The sequence below is a fragment of the Colobus angolensis genome, unplaced genomic scaffold, assembly GCF_000951035.1.
Source record: "Colobus angolensis palliatus isolate OR3802 unplaced genomic scaffold, Cang.pa_1.0 Scaffold101, whole genome shotgun sequence".
NCBI lineage: Eukaryota > Metazoa > Chordata > Mammalia > Primates > Cercopithecidae > Colobus > Colobus angolensis.
Genome location: NW_012111031.1, coordinates 3,937,593 through 3,961,161, shown reverse-complemented (window position 1 = coordinate 3,961,161; position 23,569 = coordinate 3,937,593). Strand labels below are relative to the sequence as shown.

At 40.5% G+C, this 23,569-nt stretch overlaps 1 protein-coding gene and 1 pseudogene across 1 annotated transcript in view; one reads left to right on the top strand and one right to left on the bottom strand.

Annotated features, from left to right (window-relative positions):
• Nucleotides 1–3,135: 3,135 nt before the first annotated feature.
• Nucleotides 3,136–23,569, top strand: part of RB1 (retinoblastoma 1) — a 182,234-nt gene continuing 161,800 nt past the window's right edge. Inside the window, exon 1 of the mRNA XM_011939655.1 lies at nucleotides 3,136–3,274. The gene's annotated coding sequence lies outside the window, so the exon portion shown is untranslated. The remainder of the gene's footprint in view (nucleotides 3,275–23,569) is intronic.
• The window catches only part of LOC105510641, an 11,946-nt pseudogene continuing 686 nt past the window's right edge, over nucleotides 12,310–23,569 (bottom strand).

Below are 23,569 nucleotides of genomic sequence, written 5' to 3'. Positions count from 1 at the left end.
CCGGGTCCCGGCGTGAGGAGACGCCCTCCCTGCCCCCCGCCACCGCGGAGCGTCTGCAGAATGGTGACAGGATTCTGGGGTTGCGGGCGAGGAGGGGTCTTGGCTTTAACTTGACAGGTGTCGGGCGGGTGGGGCTAGGGTCCTGAGCGAAGTGACAGGTGCAGTTCCCTCTTGTGAGGTTCAGAGGCAGAGGGTCGTTGCGAGCGTCCATCAGACGCAAAAAAACGAAAAATAAAAATACAAAAATGGTGTCTGTGGGAGAGTTCTTCACCGGTTGAGAACTGGAGTACTCCGGTGGTCGTCTGACTTTCAGTTTTGGTCTCACGCGATGCAACAGTTGGGAAGTATTTTCTTCTGGGCGTGCACTGCATCTGAAGTCCATTCGTGGGAGAGGCCAACCAGAAAGCCTTGGACAAGAAGCGCAGGGTCCTGAGTGTCCATTGCCTGCAGGATACTCGGCTCAGGAGCTTTGCGGCTTCTTAGAACAATAATGCATCGAGGCCTTGGGGACTCAAAGCCATCTGTAGTGATTGATGGAACGTAACTCTTTAGAGGAACTGATACATGGGCAAAACTTTCGTGAGACGTTTACCAGAAGTGCTTGAAAGTTTCTAAACTTTTTTTTTTCTGTTGGATGAACTCTTCTTGCGTGTTAGTCGGCTTCAGCTTGTCTCATTATTACTTCCATTTTGCCTTTTGACTTTGAACCAGCAAGGATCTTGGTGTCCCGTCTTTTTGCCTTTGTTTTTGGCACAAAATTAGTGGTTCTGTGCTCAAATGGAAATTTTCGTTTTCCTTTATTAAGTGGAATCTAAATTTAAGCAAGTCCATGCGAATGCACTAGAACTTGAAGGGAAGTATTTATTGTATTGCATCATCTTACTTTTCTTGGTTGTACTACTTTATGGTTAAATAGCTATGACTGAAAGAGTGTAATTGTCATTATTATTGTCAGCACTGGTTCTACTTTGAGATTACAAGTTCATTTCAGGGGGAATGGGACTTGTTTCTGTTTTTTACTATTTTCTCCCCCACTCTTGCCCATCACCAAATCCTTTCACCCTCACCCATTTCTTTCCACTTGGTACACACTAACAGAATTAACGGCAGAAAAGATTGAAGTGGGATTTAGGAAATGGCCCGTGGAAGGCTATTAAAAATTTATTTGTTTAAATGGACTGTCTTATAGGTCAGTTAAAAAACCATATTCGTTAAAAAACCAAAACAACAACAACAACAAAATTAAAAACCACGTCTGGGGCATGTTCTGGGAAAAGACATGACTTTAGTTTCTGATTAAATTCTGATGTATCCAATTCTTGCAAATTTCCCTTTGGAAAATGCAGGAATGGGTACTCTAAAGAATTCCATGTTATGCACACAGCTTTGGAAGCATACTCTAATGTAGGGTAACCAGGAATATTGACGTTCTGACGACTGCTTGGAAAAAAGAGGACTGTTTCTTTCATTTTTTAACTCATTATTTTATATATTTTAAGTAATGGAACTATAAAAAATTCTCTTACAAGTCAGATCGATACAAGATACAGTCTGTTCTTGATTATCCTTACCCACAAAGGGTTTCATTAACATAGACAATTGAACTCTATAAATTAACCAGCAAGGGTAGAACCACTGCGGTTCAGTCTGATGCTGAGCATCTTGCCTGGAGATGGAATCAGTGCTCAGTCCAACTGCACTTCCAGTGACAGATTCCATTCCTAATTTGAGAGTTGAGATCTTATTTCTGTTGCCTTATCTCTGGCCTAAGTAATGTAGCTGGAAGGTAAAGTGTCACTAGGAACAGCATACCACATTCATTGTTGAAATAATCAAAGGTTAATCATGTTTCGAGCTGGGCATGACGGCGTGTACCTGTAGTCCATGCTACTCAGGAGGCTGAGGCAGGAGGATCGCTTGAGCTTGGGAGTTGGAGGCCAGCCTGGGCAACAAAGCAAGACCCCAGTCTTTAAAAAAACAAACAAAAAGTTGACCAGGCATGTTGGCTCATGCCTGTAATGCCAGCACTTTGGGAGGCCAAGGTGGGAAGATTGTTTGAGGCCAGGAGTTTGAGAGGAGCCTGGGCAACAAAACAAGACCCTGTCTCTACAAAAAAATTTTAAAAAAATTAGCCAGTCGCTGTGACACACCTGTAAGCACATCTACTTAGGAGGCTGAGGTGGGAGGATCCCTTGAGCCCAGGAGTTTGAGGCTGCAGTGAGCCATGATTTCACCACTGCACCCCAGCCTAGATGAGTGAAACCCTATTTCAAAACAAGAAAAAAACAAAAAAAAAGCGAATTATGTTTTGAAGGAGGAATTGGCAATCTAGAATAGTGGTCAAGGGCATGGATTACAGAGTTAGACTGTTAGGCTCACATGGTGGTTTACCTCTTACTGGCTGAGACCTCAGGTAAGTTCTTTAACTTCTCTGATTTGACACACATCTGTAAATGTCTACTTTTACAGATGAGAATACTTATCTAAAAGCGCTGATGTCGGGATTCAGTGAAACCATATGTTTAAGGTACTTTCTACAGGATCATAGTAAATACTCAAAAATTATGAATTATTCTTCGTACTATTCTTATTATTAGATATCACATAGAAATTAGATGAATGAAAAGGAATTAGCCAACAAGAATTTATTGAATGCTTGTCTTTGTTAAGGAAAAAGGACAAAAATAAGCAGTCACATCATGTAAGATGTGCCAGTAGATAGAGAGGTTATATGAAACATTGATAAGAGTAGACTACAGTTTAACAAAGTCGCTGGCGTTAAATTGTATAATATTATCTATGGGTTTTTATCTTCTTCTTGTTATCTTTGTCGTATTTTCCCAAACAGCTTTAGCTATTACATTTACTTTCCTTCACAGAAGAGTTTTGCTGCTCTGAAGTATATTTGACTTACCATGCAAGCAAATATTTTTCACTGTGTGATATCCTTATTTTGGAATGATCATGAAAAAGATAATCATGTTTAAATTTGAAGTGTAATTTTTTCTAAGATAAAATAAGATCTTAAAGTATTTAATAATGTTGTCTTTCACAATAGTGTTATGTGCAAACTATTGAAACAAGTGTGTACTGAATCAATTTGATTTATAAGTATATGCCAATTATATGATTATTTTCATTTGGTAGGCTTGAGTTTGAAGAAACCGAAGAACCTGATTTTACTGCGTTATGTCAGAAATTAAAGATACCAGATCATGTCAGAGAGAGAGCTTGGTTAACTTGGGAGAAAGTTTCATCTGTGGATGGAGTATTGGTAAGGATTTTCTTAAAATGTTTTGAATTTTTTTTTCTCATTTTAAAAACAACTTCAAATCACTATACAAAAATTGAAAGATAGAAGAATATAAAGACAATAAAAGCTAATAATAATTTCACTACCCAGAGGAAATTTACCTCTGCTAACATTAAAAATGTTTGAGGCTGGGCACGGTGGCTCACGCCTGTAATCCTAGCACTTTGGGAGGCCGAGGCAGGCAGATTGCCTGAGCTCAGGAGTTTGAGACCAGCCTGGGCAACATGGTGAAACCTTGTCTCTACTAAAATACAAAAAAAAAGTTAGCAGGGTGTGGTGGCGTGCGCCCGTGGTCCCAGCTATTTGGGAGGCTGAGGCAGGAGAATTGCTTGAACCCAGGAGGTGGAGGTTACAGTGAGCCGAGATTGTGCCACTGTACTCCAGCCTGGCAACAGAGCGAGACTCTGTCTCAAAAAAAAAAAAAAAGTTTGAAAAAAATCCCTCCATATATGCCTCCCACCAAACTATTTTAAAGCAGGTCTTAGTTATATTTTATTCACTATAATACAAGGACTTTTAAAAAAACACTGCCATACCTTATAAAATAATTTTTATACCTTCTAATATGCAATCAGTGTTCAGATTTCCTGATTGACTCAGAATTAGTTTTGTTAGAATTCAGGATCTTGAAAATATTTTGATATATTCCTTTCATGTTTTTCTTTGCATATGTATAAATGTATATGTTTAATAAAAGCAGCAAATAATTACTAGAGTTTAATATGTACTGGGGCAATAGTATGAGAACTTTACATAGCTGGGCATGGTGGCGTGTGCCTGTAGTTCCAGCTACTTGGGAGGCTGAGGTGGGAGGATCACTTGAACCTGGGACGTGGAGGTTACAGTAAGCCAAGATCGCACCACTGCACTCCAGCCTGGGCAACAGAAGAAGACCCTGTTGCAAAAAAAACCAATAAATAAATAAATAAAAATTGCCCTCCTGGGCATGGTGGCTCAAACCTGTAATCCCAGCACTTTGTGAGGTTGAGGTGGGTGATCACTTGAGGTCAGGAGACCAACCTGGCCAACATGGTGAAACTCCGTCTCTACTAAAAATAAAAAAATTAGCCAGGCGTAGTGGCAGATGCCTGTAATCCTAGCTACTTGGAGGGTGAGGCAGGAGAATCGCTTGAACCCAGGAGGCAGAGCTTGCAGTGAGCTGTGATCATTGCCACTGCACTCCAGACTGGGCAACAGAGAAGACTCCATCTCAAAAAAAAAAAACACAAAAAAAACAAAAAAAATCAACTTTACAAATCTACAAATAACTCGTTTAAAAACCATTGAGATATGAAATGTAAAATCTTTATTTTTACAGATGAAGACACTGAGTAGAGTGAGGTTGAGTAACTTGACCAAGGTCCCTAGGAAATAAGATCTCAAATATAAATTTGAGATTATACATGTAGTTATGTATAGTTACATGTAGTTACACATAGTTTTGTATTTTCCTGTTTTTTTCTCATATGAGCATTTTCTTATGTTATTAAATTTTTTGTAATATAGTTTCTAGTGATAGTATAATTTAGCTATTGGATGTATTTTAATTTGTTAACTCTTACTGGATATTTGGGTTTTTTCCAACGTTTTGATGCTATAAAATAATGTAATAAACATTTGTATTTGTAAGACTAATGCCTGGCACAAAGTGAGTCCTTGATAATTTGTTAAATAAATTAATGAATTAATCTCTGATTATTTTATTAGAATAAATTCTTATAAGATGAATTACTAAATCAAAAGCTATGAACATTTTTATGACTCTTGATTATTGGTAGATTACACTTCAGACAGATACTTTTAATGAATTTACTTTCTCAAAATAGTAGTATAAGAGTATGTATCTGTTTTTACTGATCTGATTAACACAGCAGAATGTGTTTATGTATGTCCCATAAGAAAATTGTTTAAAACCATTAAATAAAATCTCTGGCAGTAAAAAGGAGAAAACAAGTGTCATAATTTCCAAAGAATTTAACATAGTCTCACATTTCTTATCTAAAAAGAAAGGAATACTGAAGTATCTTGAATGTATGACTTGGGTATTATAATCCCCAGGCATCTAGTGTATATTTTAACTGACTTGGGTACTTCATGTACAAAGCTGTTTTTGTGCATATACAATTAAATGGAATCAGAGCTCCTTCACTTTTCTCTTCCTAAAATACTAGATTTTTAGTGTTCAGAAATTTTGGAAGGGATAGCTGATTATAGAGAGTATTAGTGAGTATACATACAGTAGTTTTCAATTTATAAGTGCATTGTGTTCCAAATCTGTTTGCAAGTTTGATATAGTAGTTAGGTTTCCAGCCTAGTTCACATAACTTACTTTTTCTGTACTAAACTATAAAAATAATACTTTTAACAGTAGAGGCTCTTTTGAGCTTCAGAATTGAATACATATTTAAGCAAATGTTACTGCTTTATTACCCTTTTTTCATCCTGGCTTTGCCTCTACCTTCCCTGGGAACTGGCCCTATTTAAATCTTATTTCCTAATGGAGCTCATGATGGGGACTAGGATGTGTGAAATTATTTATGGCTAGGTACTGGAGGAAAGTAAGAAAGGAATTTCATGTTACTTTTGGGATTTGAGGTATGCTTTTGAAGGGTATGACAGAAGATGTCCTGTTGTGTTATAAATCAACAGACTTTTCCTTGAAATATGATTTTAAGTGACAGTTAAGTTTTTGAGGGTTGGCCTGAGAATTTAACCTTCATTTATATAATAATATCTAAGGGAGAATGTGATAGAGTGTGTTCTAAGAAGCAAATGTAATGACAGAATGAATGTATTTCCAGTGCAGCTATTCTAGTGGCAGTTGTCTGTCTTCTTTGAAACAAGAGGAGGAATATTGTCAAAAAAGGAAACCCGTTTTTAACAATAGAAAGTAGGTGATGTTTATTGGGATAGAGGATGGCTTAAGAGCAAGGATTAAGAGTCAAACAGATATATCATGTCCTAACTCCATTATCCTGAACATGTTATCTACAATTTTCAAGCCTTAGTTTTCTTATCTGTAAAAGGGACTGACAATAATTTCTGGATCTTGGAGTTATTGTGCAGATTAAATAAATTAATGCATATAAAGCTCTTATTAGAGTCAATGAGTGTGTATATTAGGTCTTGGAAACAGAATAATTTTACTTAAGAAATACCCCAGAAAGTTTTATCATTAATGTAATTTTTTTGGAGAATTTAGGATATCAGTTAAAATGGTTACAATTTTAAATGCATTGTAGTGATTTTGATGCAGTATGTTTGTTAAAACTCTTATTTTTAAGTACTTTAGAGTCAGAAAAGTTGTTTATGCATACATGAAAGCATGTATTAATCCCTTTAAAGTTTATGGTATTTTGTCTAGAAAAGTGTTTTTTTTTTTTTAAATAAATATTTAGTGAAGTGTAATAATAAAGATTAACTTTGTTCATAAGGTTACATTGTATTCATGCTGCTTATAGCATATGAATAGGACTTTCCATTAAGAAATTGGCTAAGGTGCTGTTCATATTGTGACTTAAGGTGAATCAGCTGTTAGAATTTTGGTGTACTTTCTGCATCTTCTTTGGCAGTGTGGTAGAATGGAAAATGCTTTGGACCTCAAGGCAGAAGACTTTGGTTGTAATTATATTGTAGCTATATGATTTTAGGCAAATTGGTTAATTCTATGAGTCTCAGTTTGCTAACCTGTAAGGCAGAAATAATGCCTGAATATGAACCTCATAGGCTTTTTGTTATACATACATATATATGTATATGAAATGTATGAATATATACATATCTCAAAGAGCTTTGGGATATATTGCCCTTGATAGAGCCACTTACTTATTTTTGTGATATGGTGGTTATATTTTAAATAAATACAGTCATGTGTTGTTTAACAATGGGGACACGTCTGAGAAATGCGTCATTAGGTGATTTCATTGTTGTGTGAACATCATAGCATGTACTTACACAAACCTGGATGGTATAGCCTATGACACACCTACGCTGTGTGGTATATAGCCTGTTGCTCCTAGTCTGCAAACGTGTACAGCATGTTACGGTACTGAACATTGTAGGCAATTGTAACACAATGGTAAGTATTTGTGTATCTATACATAGAAAAGGTACAGTAGATCATCCATATCCTTACTGATTTTCTTTCTGTGTATTTTACTAATTATTGAGGGAGAAATATGAAGCTTCCAACTATAATTAGAATGGCCTTTTTAAATTCTGGTTTTTATTAATGTATTTTTTATTCTATTTTATTTTATTTTATTTTGAGACGGAGTCTTGCTCTGTCACCCAGGCTGGAGTGCATGGCATGATCTCGGCTCACTGCAACATCCGCCTTCCGGGTTCAAGCGATTCTCCTGCCTCAGCCTCCCGAGTACCTGGGATTATAGGCATGTGCCACCATACCCGGCTAATTTTTGTATTTTTAGTAGAGACGGGGTTTCACTGTGTTGGTCAGGCTGGTCTTGAACTCCTGACCTTGTGATCTGCCCTCCTCAGCCTCCCAAAGTGCTGGCATTACAGGCGTGAGCCACCACACCTGGCCTTTATTAGTGTATTTTAAAGCTTTATTCTTGGGTGCATACAAGTTTAGAATTTTTATGCCTTCTAGGTAAATTGGTACCTTTATCATTATGCAATGTGCTTTTTTGGAGATACAAACTCCAAATTTGTATCTTTTGTTCTGCAGTGTCCACATATCCATTCCACTTTTCTTGTGATCACTGTTTACATTATATATCTTTTACCTTCATTTTGATTTTAACCTGTTTATTTTTTATATTTAAATGGATTTTTGTTGTTTTGTAATCAGCATTCATTAAAAATTTTTAGCTGAATACTTTTTACTTTTGTTAGGGTTCCTTGTGTCTCTTCCTTTCATGTTGTGCCACAGATGAGCCATTATTTATATCTTTTCTCTCATTGGAGGTTCCTTTTTTTAGGGGAAACTAATCTGAAATATAAGGAAAGGATATGTTGATTTTAAGAAAGGTTATGTTTTTATTCCTTATCTGGCTTGTTCTTGTTGTGAGGGTGGGAGCAATACTCTGCAGCTTTCTGCATTCTAGGAAGAAGTGGAATTTTACATTACCATTTGCTTCCTTTACAGATTTGCCTTGATATTGTCTATCCATAGGACTAATTAAAACTATACCAGACTCCTATTTTAAACCTATCCATTCAGTCTCAAGTTATCTTTTTGCATTGCCTCTCACATCTGTCCCTTCCTTTCTCTTACCAGCAGTGCTTGGTTTTTACTGTTTGCTTTGGTTTTAGTTTCCTTTTTATTTTTTTAATTTCAGAAAGTGGAAGCTTATGTCATTGACTTGGGCATTTTTTTATGCATGTTTTAGTGCCTGTTTCTGACTAGTCTCTTGTTTTCTCCATCTAATCCATCCTGTGCCTGAGTTTTAGAAAAGACTGGTTTACAGTTTGCCCCTTTTGCTTTAAAATTTATTTTTCATTGTTACAACCCACTCTCAATAGCCTCCTTTGTAACACCCTCCCATGCTCCCACCACCATTATGAAGAAGTAAAGTCCAAACTGTCTCAGTATTTGTAGTTCTCCATAGTCTGTGCTTTAACCTTCCTTCCAGTCTTATTTTTTATTTCCATTGATGGCCCCCAATGCCTGTGTTCTCCTCCCTTAGTATTCATATTCATGCGGTCTCCCCTTTTTTTTGGAATACCCTTCTTTTTTCCTTTAGCCTAAATTCTGTTTTTAAGATGCAGTTAAAGCTTCTTCTTTATGCACGTCTCTTATAAGATATATTATTTTCAGACTTCCCCTCATTCTGTGAGTTGCCTTTTCACTTTCTTGATGATGTCATTTGCAGCGTAGGATTTTAATTTTGATGAAGTCCAGTTTTCTACTTTTTTGTTTGTTTGTTTTTTGGTTGCTTGGGCTTTTCATGTATCTAAGAAGGCCGTGACTAACACAAGGTCATGATGACTTGTTCTGTGCTTTCTTCTAAGAGTCATATGATTTTTAGGTCTTACTTGTAAGTCGGGTTTTTTTTTTTGTTTTTTTTTTTTTGAGTTAATTTTTGTGTATGATGTGAGGAAGAGGTCTAACTCCAGTCTATTGAATGTGGATATCCAGTTGTCCCTGCATCACTTATGGAAAAGACTGTTCCTTCTTCACTGAATTGTTTTGGTGCCCTTATTGAAAATCAGTTGACTATAAAAGCCAGGGTTTATTTCTGGAGTCTCAGTTCTATTCCATTGCTCTGTATGTTTATTCTTATGATAGTACCATGCTATTTTGATTATTACAGCTTTGTAGTATGTTTTGAAATATGGAAGTGTGAGTTCTCCAACTTTGATTTTCTCTTTCAAGATTACTTTGGTTACTCTTAGTGCTTGAATTTCCATGTGAATTTTTAGGATCAAGGTGTCAATTTCTGTTTTAAAAAAAGGCAGCTGGGATTTTGATAGGGATTATGTTGGATCTGTGGATCAATTTGGGGAATATTGCCGTCTTAACACAAAGTCTTCAGATATGTGCATATGGAATGTCTTTTCATTTAAATCTTCTTTAATTTCTTTCAACAGTGTTTTTAATTTTCAGAGTATAAATCTTATAGTTAAAAATTATTTCTAAATATTTATTCTTGGTGATACTATTTTAAATGGAATTGTTTTCTTTCCTTTTTGGCTTATTCATTGCAGCTGGATAGAAATAAAATCTAATTTTTTTGGATAAGAGCAGCTAAAATCAGTCAAGCGTGGAGGCTCATGCCTGTAATCTCAGCATTTTGGGAGGCCGAGGTGGGTGGCTCACTTGAGGTCAGGAGTTTGAGACCAGCCTGACCAACATGGTGAAATCCTGTCTCTACTAAAAATACAAAAAATTAGCCGGGTGTGGTGATGGCGCCTGTAGTCCCAGCTACTGTGGAGGCTGAGGCAGGAGAATCACCTGAACCCGGGAGGCGGAGGTTGCAGTGAGCTGAAGTCATGCCACTGCACTCCAGCCTGGGGAAAAAAAAAAAAAAAAAAGCAGCTAAAATCTATGTATTTAACAAAAATCTCTAATACAATACCATTTTATTTATTATAGTCCTCATGTTGTACATTAGATCTCTGGACTTGTTCGTCCTATGTATTTGCTAGTTCGTATCCTTTGAACTATATCTTTTAAAAGGATGAAATTGGGTAATGTGATGCCTCTACCTTTGTTCTTTTTGTGTAGGATTGCCTTGGCCATTCAGGCTCTTTTTTGGTTCCATATGAATTTTAAAATAGTTTTTTTTTTTTTCTTTTTCCTAATTCTGTGAAGAATGTCATTGGTAGTCTGATAGGAACAGCATTGAATCGTAAATTGCTTTGGGCAGTGTGGCCATTTTAATGATATTGATTCTTCTTATCCATGAGCATGGAATGTTTTTCTATTTGTTCGTGTCATCTCTGATTTATTTGATCAGTGTTTCTTGTAGAGAGCTTTCACCTCCCTAGTTAGCTGTATTCCTAGATATTTTATTCTTTATTGTGGCTATTGTGAATGGGTTGCATTCTTGATTTGGCTCTCATCTTGGGTGTTGTTGGTACATAGGAATGCTAGTGATTTTTGTACATTGATTTTATATCCTGAAACTTTGCTTATCAGCTGAGGGAACTTGGCAGAGACTATGGGATTTTTCTAGGTAAGAATCATCATCTGCAAACAGGAATAGTTTGACTTCCTTTTTTCCTATTTGGATGCTCTTTATTTCCTTCTCTTGTCTGATTGCTGTGGTTAGGACTTCCAATACTATGTTGAATAGGAGTGGTGAGAGAGAGCATCCTTGTTTTGTTTTGCCTTTCAAGGGGAATGCTTTCAACTTTTGCCTCTTAAGTATGATGTTGGCTGTGGATTTGTCATAGATGGCCCTTCTTATTTTGAAGTATGTTCCTTCAATGCCTAGTTTGTTGAGATATATACCACACTTTCTTTATCCACTAATCAGTTGATGGGAACTTAGGTTGATTCTATACTTTTGCAGTTGTGAATTATGCTGCAGTAAACAAGTGGAGGTCTCTTTTTGATATTATGACTTCTTTTATTTTGGGTAGATACCCAGTAGTGGGATTGCTGGGTCGAATGGTTGCTGCTTCTAGTTCTTTGAGAAATCCTCATACTATTTTCCATAGAGGTTGTGCTAATTTACATTTCTACCAACAGTGTATAAGCATTCCCTTTTCACTGCATCCTCGCCAACATCAATTGTTTTTTTACCTTATTTTCCACATAAAAAGGGGTTTATTTAGATGTTAGAATCATCTAGTAATTGAAAAAGATTGGACATGAATCCACCCAGGCCCAGGGCTAAGCTGCAGAGCAGCTGCTACTGACATCGGGGGGGATTTCACATGCAACAGGGAGCCCTCACGTGCTTGCTGGCCATTGTGCTTCAAATCGTTTTTCAGCGGAGGGCTGTGACTGCAGTTTTCAAATGTGCTCTGGCCTCCAAGGACTAGGGGGGTGGCAAGGAGGCAGGGATGTTCTCTGTATAAAAAGTGCTGTCCTGCGAGCTTCCCGACAGACACCTTGGGGCATCTGAGATTCCCGGGGAGGGTAGCTTGGCCTTCCTCAGGCTACCACTGCTGCCACCGACGGACATTGTCACCAGCAAACAACCAAAAAACATCAGAGTCTGTGAACTTGGCTGCGATGATAAGAACCAAATGTTTTCTAATCTAAGACTTGTATGCAGAACACAGAAAACTGCAGTTAGAAACACCCTACAAAACTGAACAACGGTATTTTCTAAAAATATTTTTTACCTCACTTTAAACAATTTACAGACAGCTACAAAAATCATATTTACCAGGACACATCTGTTAAATAAAAGCATTGTTTCATGTTGGTGTACGTCTATACAGGGCTATGTATAACGGACTCCTGTTTCCCCTCCCTGCCACCACAGAACCATCACACATACACACGGATACACGCACAGATATGCCCCTTTCCACAAATGCACGGAAACCGGGACGCGAACCCACAACTCGAGGGCTTAGACCTTCACTGCTGAGCTGCTGCCACTGTCCTCCCTGCGCAAGGTGTCGCTGAAGTTACTGCCCAAGGCGTCCCCGTCCAAGGTGTCCTGTTCCTGGTCGTCCCTATCGATGACCCTTCGTCAATACCTCAGGTCTAAAATGCTTTCCTCTGAGCCCGAGTTCCTCCTGTCGGGCAAACTCAGCCCTGTCTGTGCCTTCCGGCTTGGCCAGGGCCCGCCGTCCTTCTTCGCCAGCAAGTGTGGGCTTCCAAAGACAGGGCTGGGCTCGGCCTGGGCCTCCCTGAAGGCCGAGAAGGACGCGCCCTGCAGAGGCAGCCTCATGTGGGGGCTGAAGAGGCCGGCCTGCCTGCCCCCCCGGGAGACACCCTTTCCAAAATGGAAGAGCTGGGTGGACAGCGCGGGGAGAAGCCCGCAAGAGGTAGGCTGGGCAGGCCCCGGGCGGGGTCCTCGGAAGCCTTGGTTTTCCCGCTCCCGACGCCCCGCCTCCACTCCGCATCTCTACCTGAGCGCAGCCCACAGGCTCCCGAGGTTGAAGTCGCTCCAGGGCAGGGTGTCGTCGGCCTGGGCTCCAGAGTCCCTCTCAGCTTCCTGGCTGGGGGTGAGGAAGCCCCGGCTCCCGCAGCCCAAGTGAAAGTTCCCCCCAGCACCTCTTGCCTCGGTGCCCGCTGTGGCACTGCTGGGCAGCTGACCAAAAGCACTTTTGGCAGCATTCTCGGCCCCTTGTGAGCTCTGGTCTTTCTGAATATAAACATTTCTCCTGCTCTCTGAGAGCCCCTTGGCGGAGACACTGCCACTGATGCTCCTTGGTGGTGCCGGATCCCCTTGGGCTGGAGCAGCGGGGAGCCCCTGCCCGCCCTGGCTGAACAGGCCGGCTGCACCCCGTGCTCCAGCGCTCTCTGCACCTCACGGCCCTTCTGCTGGCTGTAGGACCCCCCTGGCCCTCTGGCTCAGCGTGCACACGCCAGGCGGTGGGGCCGGCTCCTTCCTGCCCAGCAACTCTGGCCTGAATGAGCCCCCAGTCCTAAGAGCAGCAGGGCCCTCTGCCTGAACTTCTGAACTGCTCACTGACTCCTTGGCCTTTTCCGCCAAAAACTTACTAATCTACAGTTCGATGCTATCGTCACTGTCCACTGAACTGCTGTCGTCAGACAGCGAGCCGGGGCTGGGAGCTGGTCTCTGGCATTCCCTGGGGAATGGATTCCCTTCAGAGGTGGAGGCAGGGGCGGGTCCCCTCACTTGGAAGGCCGGGCCGTGTCCTGGCTCCTGGCGCCCTCCTGCTTCTTCCTCTCTGCCATACTGCCACAGACACTGGGAGGTTTCTTCCCTGGGCCCTCGCCGCTGTCTCTCGTGGACTTGGAGAGTCGGCTATTAAGCACTGGCGGGCTTCGGTCTTTCCAGTCTCTCCAGAGCCCGCCCAGCTGCTCCAGGAAGTGCGTCTGGGCAGTGCTGAACCTGACCTTCTTCCTGCACGCAGTCCTGGGCTCCTTGTACCGCTTCTTGAGCTTTCACTTGGACCTTAAGTCCCTGATGGCCGTGTCCAGGTCCTCGTCACTGTCCAGGGAGCTGCTCTTGTCTTCGGAGCTCTCCTTGTCGTCCAGGCGCCTCGCTTCGTCTGTCTTACCCTGGCCCTGTGTCATGCGAGTGTCGCTGGGCCCCCTGGCTGCGCCTTCCCCTCCCGGGACCTCGTTGGCTTTGTCCTGGACGGGCAGGTCCCGTCTCTCATGGCCGGGCTCGGCTCACACCTGGCTGTGGTCGGCATCCTGGCCACCATCTTTCACCACCTCCCGCGTTTTCTTGGGCATGGATGGCCTCTCGGCATGGCTGCCGCCTCTACGTATCCTTTTGCAGCTCAGAGGTAGGTCCGGTGTTTTAGAGAGAGGGGCCTTGGGGCCACTGGTCTGGCTGTTGGAGCCAGGCGGTGAAAGTGGGCCCTGGGCAGCCTGCGAGCAGCTCTCACCTCTGGTCAGCAAACTCCCCAAATGTGCCTTGAGGGTCAAAACGTTTGGATTTCCTGATCGATGCTGTCGTCGCTGTCCACGGAGCTACTGTCGCCGTCAGAATGGGAAGGCACGTTCGGGGAGTAGAAGAGTGGGCTTGCAGACAGGGACCTGTTGCCGCCTTACACGGGGCTGGCAGGGTAGTCTTGGAAATGCCCAAGATTGCTTCCACACACGTCAGTTCAGCGGACGTGTCTGCCTGGCACGAGGACCGTTCTACAAACTCGCTCCTGGAAGCCGGACTCGCTGGAGGCGGAGCTTTGGTTTTCTTCGGGAGCTTGTGGGGAATGCTCAGCGTCCAGGCGTCCCGGGCAAGGGTCAGTGGCCTTGGTGGCCACTGGCTTCCTCTAGCTGGGTATTTTTCTGTGGGTCTCGCGCAAGGCACTTTTTGTGGCGCTGCTTGTGCTGTAGTGCGGAAGGGTCAGGCGTCCTCTCTCCTCCCGGAGCTGGGCCCTCTAGGGCAGGTCCCCGTTGGCCTCCTTGCGTGTTTTCTGCAGCTAGTACACCTGGATGGCCTCCTTAGTGCCGTCATTGCTGCTGAAGTCGGACGCTTTGGGCGCCTGTGCCGCGCTCATGACTCGCTTTCCCCTTCTCAGGGCACCAGCGCACCTCTTGATCCCGCTTTTATTCTGTGGTGCTTCTGAAGGGCGGCAGGGGGCTGCTGGCTTCGGGCTGCCCTTGTTCTCCTGCTTGGTCGTGACCTTGGACTTGAGGCTTCTGGGCTGCACGTTCGTCTTTGCTAACCGGGGAGGTTTGCAAAAGGCGAACTCCTTATGGGCGCCCATGAGACCCTGCCGATGCGCCACCTTTGCGGCTGACTCTTGGTGGGATTTCAAGAGTGACTTGGTCGAATTTTCATTTGGGTCTGGTTTTTTATCTATTGACCCATCACATTTTTGGTTCGCATGCTGTCTCTTCTCATTCAGAAACTATTCTATTTCCGCCTTAATGCTCTTCTCAAAGGAGTGGTTGCTGCTCGCGCTGCCCGGGGAGGCGGAACCCTAGTCCTCACTGGATCTCACCTGGCTGCCAGGGCCACCACCTGAGCCAGGCACAAGTTTTAGGGGGACATACGGAAGTCAGGGCACTGCCGTGAGATGGTTCTGGCTTACATCTACTGCCACTGCCTGTGGCCCTGGAAGGCTGGGCTGCGCCTGATTCGCCCCTGCCAGCCCCTGCCTGTGCGGCTCCACTCTTTGCCTTCAGGTACTCCTGGATGGCTTCCCCAATGTTCCGGTCCACGGAATTGTCATTGTCTTCACCTAGCACCAACGGGCCAAAGTCTGCAGTTTCCTCCTCCCCCATGGGGTCAAAGTCAGCAACAAGACCACAGGCAGGCAATATGGGCTACTCCTTGTGCACGGTGGGCTTGGCAGCTGGCTTGGCGTCTGCCCTGTGGCCTCTCTGTGCAGCGCGCTCATTGCTGGTGCCCCGAGCAGCCCCGTTGCGCTGCAGCGTGCTGATGAGCATCTGCACCGGGGCGCTCACCGACACGTTCTCCACGCCCTCGTCAGCCTCCGAGAAGCACCCGGGGAATCTAAAGCTCCCTAGTGGGCCAAAGGCCTCCCATTAGGACTGGGGAGCAATCCCTGGAGGAGCGTTCCTGAGAAATATTCTAGCAGATGGAGAGGGACGCGCAGAGGGACGACGCTTTATTTTTCTGCCAGCTTCATGTCCTCAAAAGGTTGGCGGCCGGGTGCAGTGGCTCACGCCTGTAATCACAGCACTTTGGGAGGCCGAGGCGGGCGGATCGCGAGGTCAGGAGTTTGAGACCAGCCTGGCCAACACAGTGAAACCCCGTCTCTACTAATAATACAAAAATTAGCCGGCGTGGTGGTGTGAGCCTGTAGTCCCAGCTACTCGTGAGGCTGAGGCTGGAGAATCGCTTGAAGCCGGGAGGTGGAGCTTGCAGTGAGCCGAGATCGCGCCACTGTTCTCCTGCCGCTCTGGGTGACAGAGCGAGACTCAGTCTCAAAAAAATAAAAAATAAAAAATAGAAATTAAAAAAAAGGTTGGCAAGCGGTGCCCATGAGATAAAGCCTGCAAATGCTTCTTTGCAGTTTAAAAAGGACGACGATTATAAACCCAGCATCAGGACGACATCACGCATAGATTTATTCTTGACCTGACCGACAAGCTCTTGAAATTCTCTTTGCTTCCAGATCCACTGTGATGAAACTGCAGCCAGTGTCCCCAAACGCCCCAGGGATCAGGTCTTTATCCCCCCGAGGCATCCTCTATCCGCTTTTTAAATAGACTTTTGACTGGGCCCGGCCCCCTGCCACGCGCCCTGCGGACCCTGCCTGCACTTTCGTCCTCCAGCGGTGAGGCGGCGGACCGGGGTCTCCGGGGCTGGCCCATTTACTTAGTTTTGTTTTTGTTGCATTTGCTTTTGGTGACACCCCTTTTTTTATGTTCCACATATAAATGAGATCATGCAATAATTTTCTTTCCATGTCTGCTTATTTCACTTAGCATAATGGCCTCCATGTCCACCTCAGCCCCCCGCGCTGTGACGAGGCACAAGGCCCTCCCCCCGGGCCCCGCCTCCGCGCGCGCCGCTGCTGCCGTCCCGCACCCTTTTTTGACTTTTTAATAAGGCTCATTCTGTGATAAGGTGGTATCTCATTATGGTTTTAATTGGTATTTCCCTTGTGATTGGTGATTTTGAGTATTTTTGGTGTTTGTTGGCGATTTGTGTATCTTCTTTTGAAAAATGTCCGTTCGGCACCGCGCGGTGGCTCACGTCTGTAATCCTAGCACTTTCGGAAGCCAAGGCGGGTGGATCACCTGAGGTCAGGAGATCGAGACCAGCCTGGCTAATATGGTGAAACTCTGTGTCTACTAAAAATACAAAAATTAGCCGGGCGTGGTGGCATGCGCCTGTAATCCCAGCTACTCTCTAGACTGAGGCAGGAGAATGACATGAACCCAGGAGGCGGAGGTTGCAGTGAGCCAAGATTGCGCCATTGCACTCCAGCCTGGACGACAGGAGTGAAACTGTGTTGCAAAAGCAAAAACAAAAAAACCAATCCATTCACCTAGTTTGTCCACTTTTTAACGGGATTATTTGTTTTCTCCTTGCTGATTTTCTTGAGTTTCTTGTAGATTCTGGATCCTTTGTTGGATGTACAGTTTGTAAATATTTTTCTCCCATTGTGTGGGTTGTGTGTTTACTCTGTTAATTATTTCTTTTGCTATGCAGACACTTTTTAAGTTTAAGTCCCATTTACTTAGTTTTGTTTTTGTTGCGTTTGTTTTTGGTGACACCCCCTATTTTTAGATTCCACATGTAAATGAGATCATGCAATAATTTTCTTTCTGTGTCTGCTTATTTCACTTAGCGTAATGGCCTCCATGTCCACCTGTGTTGTAGCAAGTGATAGGATCACCTTTCTATGACTGAATAATATTCCATTGTTTATATATATTACATTTTGTTTATCCACTTGACTGTTGACAGACACATAGGTTGTTTCCATATTACTTAGCTGTGTATAGAAATACAGGTGGTTTTTGTATGTTGATTTTGTACTCTGAAAACTTGGTGAACTAATTTATTAGCTTCAATAGTTTCTTAGTGAATTCCTTAGGATTTTCTATATGTAAAATAATGTCATTTGCAAATAGAGATAGTTTTACTTCTTTTTTAAAAATCTAGATACCTTTTATTTCTTTTTCTTGCCTAATTGCTTTGTCTAAAATCTCCACTAAAATGTTGAATAGAATGATGAGAAGGACATTGTTGTCTTTTCCTGGGTCTTAGTGGGAGACCATCCAGTTTTTCACCATTAACTAGATGTTAGCTGTGGGGTTTTTGTAGATGCCTTTCATCAGCTGAAGAATTTTTTATTTATAGGGTGTTGAGTGTTTTGTTATGAAAGGGTATTGGATTTTGTCAAATGATTTTTCTGCTTCTATTGATATAATAATGTAGTTTTTGTTCTTTATCGAAATGGTGTAGTATATTAGTTGATTTTCAGATGTTAAACCAACATTGCATCTCTGGAATAAGTCCCACTTGGTCACAATGTATAATCCTTTTGATATGTTGCTAGATTTGGTTTGCTAATTTTTTTTTTTGAGGATTTCTATATGTGTATTTATAAGAGATTTTGGTCTTTAGTTTTTTTCCTTGTGATGTCTTTGTCTGATTTTAGTATCAAGATAATACTGGCCTTTCACAGAATGGACTGGGAAGTGTTCCCTCCTCTTCTGTTTTGATGGGGCAGTTTGTGAAGACTAGATATTAATTCTTCTTTAAGTATTTGGTAGAATTCATCAGTGATGCCATCTGGGCCTGGACTTTTCTCTGTGGAAAGTTTTGAAATTACTAATTCAGTCATTTTACTTGTTACAGGTTTATTCAGTTTGTCAGTTTCTTTTTGAATCAGTTTTTTAAGTTTATTTTTCTAGGAATTTGTCTACCTCATCTAAGTTATCTAGTTCATTGGCAAATAATTGTTCATGGCATTGCCATTGTAATCCTTTTTATTTCTGTAAGGTTGGTAGTAATTTTTTTATTTCATTCCTGACTTTAGCCTTCTCTCTTTTATCTTGGTTAGTCTAACTAAAAGTTTCTCAATGTTGGTAATTTAAAATTTTTTTCTGGTTTTATTGATTTTTCTTAATTTCTCTATGCTCTAAAAAATTTTAGTCAAAGAATTTTTCCCTATTTTTTCACTATCTAATGTTTATACTTAATGTGTGTATTGGATAACTCTATTAAAGTTCATCATCATGAACTTTCATCATGAAATAGCCAGATATATCTTATATATAATTGTACTGCCTACTTTTAGAATTGCTTGTTCTTAAAGGCTTTGACTTCATAAAAGTTTTCACTCTTGGCCAATATTATTTACTGCAGTGTGTTTTCTTCTTCATGAGGAACTATGGAAGAAATCTTTGGTTCAAGACCCATTAAGCTTTTTTTGAGAAGCTAACTAATTAATTTAATTTAACTTTATAGATACTATGAATCTTATAATTGTTTGTTACTGTTTTAACTGCCAGCTTTCATGATAGCATGCATTTTGGGGGATACTAACATTTTTCTTGTCATTTTTTTCACCTTTCTATATTTTACTTTCACAATAATAAGTAAATAAATAGACTTGTTTTAACATAAATCACACTTTATAGTAATAAAGAGTGGGTCTCTGTTGCTCTCTTTTTTTACTTTAAAATTTTTTATATTTAATTATTATGGAGGCATAATAGGTGTACATATTTACGGGGTATATGTGATATTTTGATACAAGCGTATAATGTGTAATGATCAAATAATGGTAGTTGGAGTATCCATCACCTTAAGCTTTTATCATTTATTTGTGTTAGGAGCATTCCAATTCAAATCTTTTAGTTATTTTGAAATATACAATGAATTATTGTTAACTGTAGTCACTGTATGGTGACTATATAGTGTTTCCATAGAGCACTAGATCTTGTTCCTTCTATATAACTGTCTTTTTGTACCCATTAACCAACTCCTCTTTTATCCTCCCATCCCCATTACCCTTCACAGCTTCTGGTAGTCATCATTCTACTCTGTCTCCATGAGTTCAATTTTTTTTTAAGCTCTTGCATATAAGTGAGAACATGTGGTATTTGTCCTTCTGTGCCTGGCTTATTTCACTTAACATGATGTTCTCTGGTTCCAAATGACAGCATTTCATTCTGTTTTATGGCTGAATAACATTCCATTGTTTATATGTGCCACCTTTTCTTTATCCATGCATCCATTAATGGGCATTCAGGTTAATTCCATGTCTTGGCTGTCAGGGAAAATGCATTCAACATGGGAGTGCAGATATCTCTTTGATATGCTGATTTTATTTCTGTTGGATATACACCCAGTGGTGGATTGCTGTATCATATGGTAGTTTTATTCTTATTTTTTTGATGAACCTCCATACTATTCTTCTACAGTGGCTCTACTAATTTACATTGTCACAAGAGGTTGAACTTTTTTTTTTTTTTTTACTGTTTTAACATAATTATTTGGAACTTCATTCATGTTGGCATATGCATCAACTATTTATTCTCATTACTGAGTAGTATCTCATTGCATGGGTTTTTTTTTTTTTTTAACTTTTAAGTTCAGGGGTACATGTGCAGTTTTGTTACATAGGTAAACTTATATCATGGGGGTTTGTTGTACAGATTATTTCATTGCTCAGGAATGAAGTCTAATATCTACTAGTTGTTTGTCCTCATCCGCGTCCTCTCCCACCCTCCCCCCTCTGATAGGTCCCAGTGTGTGTTGTTCCCCTCTGTGTGTCCATGTGTTCTCATTATCTAGCTCCTACTTATAAGTGAGAACATGCAGCATTTGGTTTTCTGTGCCTGCGTTAGTTTGCTAAGGATAATGGCCTCCAGCTCCATCTATGTCCCTGAAAAACATTTCTCTCTTTCTGTTCCTAGTTATAGCCATCGAAATGACCACTGATAGTTTTTGCTTACTTTGTCCCTCCAGTTTTTCCTTCCTCCAGCATATACACAAGGATTTTAATTTTACCCAATTGAAGTCTTACTTATCTACACCTTTTAACAAGTCATCATCAGTAATTTTGGAATAGGCATTAGATTCACATGGTTCAAGATTCAAAAGAAAGAAAAGTATAAACAGTAAAAAGTCTCTTATTCCTATCCCTAAGCCACCCACTTCTCTTCAGAGGCAGCTAGTAAAAGTTTCTAGTTTTGCATTATTCTATACCTTGCTTTTTTCATTTAGCAATATATCTTGAAGAGCACATTTCCCTCTGTATTTAGCTTAATCCTTTTAGTGGATATATTTTTTATTTTGGGGTATATCATAATTTATTTATGAATTTCATTGTTGAGAGACATTTAGTTTGTTTTTGAATGTGTGATACTACAAACCGTTGTGGTGAATTATCCTTATATATGCATTTTCATGCACAAATGAGAGTACTTTTATAGTGTAGATTCCTAGAAGTAGAACTGCTAGGTCAGAAGGTATTCACATTTAAAAATTTTAAATTTGCTCGTAGAATGAAGTCTTTGCTCATGGAATAGTCTCTGCTCAAATCTCACTTTACCAAAGAGGCCTATGGTGACCACTCTGCTTAATAATGTAACCTGTTCCTACTTCTCCCTGAACTTCTCTATCCATTGCACTCTATTCTTTTTGTGGTATAGTATGTGGTTTACCTATTTATACTGCTTTCTGGTTACTACCTTTTTCCCTCTGCTCCAGGAAACAGAAATGTTTGTTTTGTTCACTGATATATATTTCTAGTAGTTAGAATAGTGTTTGGTGCTTAGTAGGCATTTAGTAAATATGTATTGAATAAATTGAATACATAAGCAAACAGTATCCAAAACTGTCCTCCATAAAAATGCCCAATTTCTTTTTTTTTTTCCTCCGTATCTCAATGGATTAAAAAAAAAAATGCTGACTTTCTTTACCCACTTATTTTGGATTTTTTTGGTCTTTTTGTTTGTTTGTTTGTTTTTGAGTTTGACAAATTTATTGGTATTTTAGTAAAGACATTCATCTCAGTCGTTTCTCTCTCCTAGCTTGACCTTAGGTTGATATTTCATTTGTGTCAAGAAAAGAATATGAGAAGAGGTATGTTATTTTAACAAACAGGAAAATGGACAAAAATGGGTAGTTTGCCTACATTAAAGTGAGTTAAATTCATGTATCTTGATATAATTAAATCATGTAAGAACTAAGAGTTCTATATACATTTCCATTGTTTTACCTGGGGCTTATTCTAAACTTAAATACTAGTGAACAAAGTGTTAGGAATATACACAGGCTGCTTCTCTGAGTTATCACCAACTAAAAGAGCTCAGCAAGCAGTTACCACCAATAAAACAGTCTGAAGCTGCCTTCAAATATAATGTTGTGGTAGGAGTTTTCAAGGAGATTTTTATACTGTATTTTTTTTTGTCTGTGACTGTGCTTTTAAAGATGTGTTTAACTGTCACGTTAGAAAAAAAGTTCATATACAATACAAAAATATGAAAAAAAAACCAATACACAAATTAACAAAGTATATGTGGTGAGATTCCAAAAAATGTTGGAAGATGCATTTTCTTTCCTTCTATTTCAGTATCTAAAATGTGCTTTTTGAGAGGTCAATATATACACATTTAAAATAAACCACATAATTTTCCTAGTAAGAAAGCCGGTAGTTAAGTTCAATTCAAATTGCATTTCACAAGTTAGTAATTTAAATCCTTAGACAAAGTTACAGAAAGTGCATCTTCTTGTTTTCCATCTTCATACAATGTTAATTTTTTTTTTTTTTGGTGTTTATACCTTTTAGAAAATAAAAGCAACCAAATACTTAAGCAATGTGTACATTTAAAGTTTTGGTGGTGGTTTGTATTTTAAAAGAAACAGCTTTCTTATGATTCGCCTCAAGTTCTGGTGGAAATGCTTACGGACCTAGCTAATAAACAAAAAACAAGAGAAGCACATTCAAAATACTGATTTACTTTGTTAGCAAATGGTTTTTCTTTGAAGACTAATGAAGATACACAAGACCCATTAAGATGAAGTGGGCTATTTCAACTATTCAACAGTTTACATATAAAAAATTATTTTAAGAGCTAAGCATCTGTATCCACTGATAGCAATGCAATACCTAGTTTATGATGACTTGAAAGAAAACAAATGCCCATAAAGAAAAAAGCTGTATTTTAATTTTATCTAAATTTACTTTCAGTCAATAGTTCAGTAACATTTTCCTCCCAATACAATACTCCCTCTCTCTATAAGGCTGTTCCTGGGAGCCAGACAAGTTTAGGTAATAAGTTAAGAGAGTAACTGCTTGCAGTTTTAAATGGACAATAACTTTTTGCTTCCCTCTTAATGTGCTAATAGTTGTGTCTAAAAAAATAGGCAATTCTTAAAAAGGTACCATTTCTGATTTCTTTATTATCTGTAAACTTGGGAAACTAATTACACAAAACTACCAAATTAGCAAATGTCTTGAAATCTGTATATAAAACATAAATTACCTCTAATTTCAAACTCTCATTTATTACTGTACCACTCAATCTTTTTTTTTTTTTTTTTTGAGACGGAGTCTCGCTCTGTCACTCGGGCTGGAGTGCTGTGGCCGGATCTCAGCTCACTGCAAGCTCCGCCTCCCGGGTTAACGCCATTCTCCTGCCTCAGCCTCCCAGTAGCTGGGACTACAGGCGCTGCCACCTCGCCCTGCTAGTTTTTTGTAGTTTTTAGTAGAGACGGGGTTTCACTGTGTTAGCCAGGATGGTCT